The sequence below is a fragment of the Ranitomeya imitator genome, chromosome 5, assembly GCF_032444005.1.
Source record: "Ranitomeya imitator isolate aRanImi1 chromosome 5, aRanImi1.pri, whole genome shotgun sequence".
Classification (NCBI taxonomy): domain Eukaryota; kingdom Metazoa; phylum Chordata; class Amphibia; order Anura; family Dendrobatidae; genus Ranitomeya; species Ranitomeya imitator.
This window is the reverse complement of record NC_091286.1, coordinates 704,072,429-704,077,295: the sequence shown is the minus strand read 5'-3', so window position 1 is coordinate 704,077,295 and position 4,867 is coordinate 704,072,429. Positions and strand designations below refer to the sequence as shown.

Genomic DNA, 4,867 nt, shown 5'->3' with positions numbered 1-4,867 from the left:
GTTCCTATGGAGCGCTCACAGTGGTGCAGTCTTTATCCACCAGGTGGCGTCAGTGTCCTATGTAGATAATAGCTTGTTCCTATGGAGCGTTCACAGTGGTGCAGTCTTTATCCACCAGGTGGCGTCAGTGTCCTATGTAGATAGTGGCTTGTTCCTATGGAGCGCTCACAGTGGTGCAGTCTTTATCCACCAGGTGGCGTCAGGGTCTTATGTAGATAATGGCTTGTTCCTATGGAGCGTTCACACTGGTGCAGTCTTTATCCACCAGGTGGTGTCAGTGTCCTGTGTAGATAGTGGCTTGTTCCTATGGAGCTCACAGTGGTGCAGTCTTTGTCCACCAGGTGGTGTCAGTGTCCTATGTAGATAATGGCTTGTTCCTATGGAGCGTTCACAGTGGTGCAGTCTTTATCCACCAGGTGGCGTCAGTGTCCTATGTAGATAATGGCTTGTTCCTATGGAGAGTTCACACTGGAGCAGTCTTTGTCCACCAGGTGGCGTCAGTGTCCTATGTAGATAGTGGCTTGTTTCTATGGCGCTCACACTGGTGCAGTCTTTATCCACCAGGTGGTGTCAGTGTCCTATGTAGATAATAGCTTGTTCCTATGGAGCGCTCACACTGGTGCAGTCTTTATCCACCAGGTGGTGTCAGTGTCCTATGTAGATAATAGCTTGTTCCTATGGAGTGTTCACACTGGAGCAGTCTTTGTCCACCAGGTGGCGTCAGTGTCCTATGTAGATAGTGGCTTGTTTCTATGGCGCTCACACTGGTGCAGTCTTTATCCACCAGGTGGTGTCAGTGTCCTATGTAGATAATAACTTGTTCCTATGGAGCGTTCACACTGGTGCAGTCTTTATCCACCAGGTGGCGTCAGTGTCCTATGTAGATAGTGGCTTGTTTCTATGGTGCTCACAGTGGTGCAGTCTTTATCCACCAGGTGGCGTCAGTGTCCTATGTAGATAATAGCTTGTTCCTATGGAGCGTTCACACTGGTGCAGTCTTTATCCACCAGGTGGCGTCAGTGTCCTATGTAGATAATGGCTTGTTCCTATGGAGCGTTCACACTGGTGCAGTCTTTGTCCACCAGGTGGCGTCAGTGTCCTATGTAGATAATAGCTTGTTCCTATGGAGTGTTCACACTGGAGCAGTCTTTGTCCACCAGGTGGCGTCAGTGTCCTATGTAGATAATAGCTTGTTCCTATGGAGCGTTCACACTGGTGCAGTCTTTATCCACCAGGTGGTGTCAGTGTCTTATGTAGATAATTTCTCACTCCTATGGTGCGTTCACCCCGGAGCTTTACTTTCCATAGTATGTAACTGTATGATGTTGAGTTTCCTCATGAAATTCTGGGAAATTGTGATACCAGAGCCATATTGGGGATTAATGACAAATTGTATATGCGACTAATCACCCCTATATTATTTGTACAAGTTCTTATCCTCTTTATTTTAATTTACGTTTTATCCATTTTTATTATTCAATAAAGATTTACATTTTATACATTTGAATTTGATGTAGTTCAATCTTCGTCACTGAACCATTTGGCCAAACAGTCGTTTCGTACCAATCGTGGGGAACGTACGTAACTCACAGAACATATTATTAGTGAGGGGGGGTCTGAACAATTAGAAGCATTTACAGAAAAACACACATGTGAAATTCAATTCTTCAATAAAATAATAACTCGGTGTATATACAACAAATAATAAGACAAATGCACCGACAAAGGAGGCACAGGACTGAACAAAGCTCTCGGTCACAAAGCCCCAACGTAGCGGAGCTTCCCCCAGTAAATGTATATCGGACCCCAGCGAGTCTTTACAGTAAAATACCAGGATCAACACCTCGAAGACCTAAATAAGACGCTATAAAATCAATCCTCTTCCTGTCCGCGGACGTTGGCACCCTACAAACTGATCTGGCGCCCCCACACAACGGCTGTCCTTATAGGGGTCCCTGGACCTTATCCTGTCCCAAAGAAAGCTAAATATAAATACAAATCAGCCTTACATTCGCATGAATAGGAATGGAGCCATCTTCTGCTTCACGGGTTCCCCTGGAGATGATGACGACAGATGTCCCCACCAGCGGAGCCTCAGCTCCTCAACCACCAAGGTTCTAGTCTCGGTCTCTACAGCTTTTCCCCAGTAAATGTAAAGGATTCATCATGAGACTTGGATCTAACAGCAAAGAGCGGTGTAGGTGATCCTGGCATCTATGGGGTCCTGCCTGGAGCCTTAATAATGGTTTGACATTTCGGGGATGGACATCACTGGAACTCAAAACTGTAACGCCAAGTCCTGCTTCCCTGCATGACTTCCCATCCCCCACCCGACGACATACTCACCACCCTAGGCCGTGCAGTGGCCCCTTGTCCTCTGCTTGCTGTGTGCAGTGAGCTTCTGGTCCTTAGCTTAAGGAGCAAATGTGGGAACTTCCTGGTTCTTAAAGGGAACCTGTCACCCCCAAAATGGAAGGTGAGCTAAGGCCACCGGCATCAGGGGCTTATCTGCAGCATTCTGTAATGCATTCTGTAATGCTGTAGATAAGCCCCCGATGTATCCTGAAAGATGAGAAAAAGAGGTTAGATTATACTCACCCAGGGGCGGTCTGGTCCGATGGGCGTCGTGGTCCGGGGCCTCCCATCTTCTTACAATGACGTTCTCTTCTTGTCTTCACGCTCCGGCGCAGGCGTACTGATTTGTTCTGTTGAGGGCAGAGCAAAGTACTGCATTGCGCAGGCGCCTGGAAAGATCAGAGAGGCCCGGCGCCTGCGCACTGCAGTACTTTGTTCCTATTCCACTTGTACCTGCCAGTGACCCAGTTCTTCCTGAAGTGGTTCCTTCTTAGGCTGCTTTCACAGTAGCGTCGGTACGAGGCCATCGCCATGTGTTGGCCCGATGTACCGACGCACGTTGTGAAAGAATTGCACAACGGGGGCAGCGGATGCAGTTTTTCATCCCATTGTAAGGTCCGGGGAGGAGGGGGCGGAGTTTCAGCTGCACATGCGCGGTCGAAAATGGCGGACGCGACGCACCAAAAAACGTTACATGGAACTTTATTTGCGCCGACAGTCCGCCAAAACACGACGCATCCGTCGCACGATGCATGCGACGTGTGGTGATACGTCGCTAATGGAAGTCTATGGAGAAAAAACACAACTGCGGGCAACTTTGCAGGATGCATTTTTTTCTCCAAAACGACGCATTGCGACGTACGCCAAACCACGCTAGTGTGAAAGTCGCCTTACCTGTGTCTGCGTGTCAGTTGTGTCCGCCAGCACCATCATATCTCGTTGAGGGTCATCTGCCATGTGGCCAAGGTCAGTCCTGGTGTAGCGCCTGGTCACGCCTCACCAGGCTCTCCGTCAGTTGCCGCGCATGCGGGGTCAGTCTTGGGGAGCCACCTAGTGACGCCTCTCCAGACTCTCCTCGATCCACAGCACATTGGGACCACGATCCACGCTCACGGGAGACAGTCCGAGCACAAGCTCAACAAAAATGGGTTTTCGAGCAAGTGCTTTGTTCAGTAGTGTCCCTCCTCGTTATTTTGCACTGGGTTGTGTGGATTTATATTTTTAAAACATAAATACTAATAAGGAATGGAATTTTCTTCTGTACTGTGCACACAGACGTGTCGTACTCTAAATACTATCTTGTTTGGCGATATCCTGGCATTAAGAAGCCTCAAAATCACTTCAAAATTGAAGTTGTCCCTAAATTAAAAAAAAGTTAAGTTTGGAAAAAAAGCATGGGAAGATGTTTGAGCTTTTGAAAATTTACAGAGATGCAAAAAATTGCATCTGCGTTGGCCGGGAATCGAACCCAGGTCAACTGTTTGGAAGGCAGCTATGCTCACCACTATACCACCAACGCTTCACATGCAGCTTGTGCTTCATTCTGGACTCCACCACTCTGCCCGAGGGAAGAACACGAGAACTCACACGATGTTTCCCTGTCACACAACTCAGCTAATTCACGTACGTTTGTGATGTGTCGGTATTGAGACTCGTTCCACCCAAAGACACATCAAGGCCATCAGCCGAACTCTGCTGCATTTACAGCTTTGTTATGTTATGAAATGCAATAATAGAGACATAGAAATAACCAATCTCCGGGGAAGGAAGTTTTGTTTATCCTATCTCATCCAGAAGGTTTTTCTCCAGTTTGTCTCGTGAATTCAAAACATCGTCAGCAAAATGGCTTTTACTTGAGGGAGATGCTTAGCACAAATGCAAAAACTTCTTCAACTGTAGCTTAAGGGTGCAACGTCCCTGGGTGGACTCGAACCACCAACCTTTCGGTTAACAGCCGAACGCGCTAACCGATTGCGCCACAGAGACATCTGTATTTCTCAGCTTCACCTGAACACTAAAGAGACCGATATTTCAGTTTCTTGCCTCTGGATCATTAGTATTGATGGTGACTATTGATCTTCTGCTTCGGAGGACGACACCACGGAATATTGAGTTTCCTCTACACTGAGATGTTCCCTCCATGATGCTGATTCCAGTGGTCCCTCAGACAATCTCCTGGGAGGTTTTTCTCTTCATTGCTCATCGTCGGCTCCAATGTCTCATTTTGTCTCATGGTATCAGATTATTACCCGAGCAGTCTTGATCTTGAGTTCCACTCCCAGAAATTGAATTTGAGTTTTTTGTGTTTTAGTTATTTCTTTAAAAAAAAAAACTACAATTGTCAGCGTTTTTGCAAATATTTCTAAAATTGTGTTTATTAGCAAACAATTAATTAGTGATGATCGAATCTGCTGACATTCACACATCACTAGTAAACTGCTTACAAGTAAGTAACATTAATAACTGTTCACAGGTCGTCTACTCTCCTTACTGGTTTGGTCATAAATGCTTA

At 46.7% G+C, this 4,867-nt stretch overlaps 1 non-coding gene across 1 annotated transcript; it reads right to left on the bottom strand.

Annotated features, from left to right (window-relative positions):
* Positions 1-4,267: 4,267 nt before the first annotated feature.
* Positions 4,268-4,341, bottom strand: TRNAN-GUU (transfer RNA asparagine (anticodon GUU)). Its single transcript has one exon. It is a non-coding gene; the product is annotated as a tRNA-Asn (tRNA).
* Between the last annotated feature and the right edge of the window lie 526 nt (positions 4,342-4,867).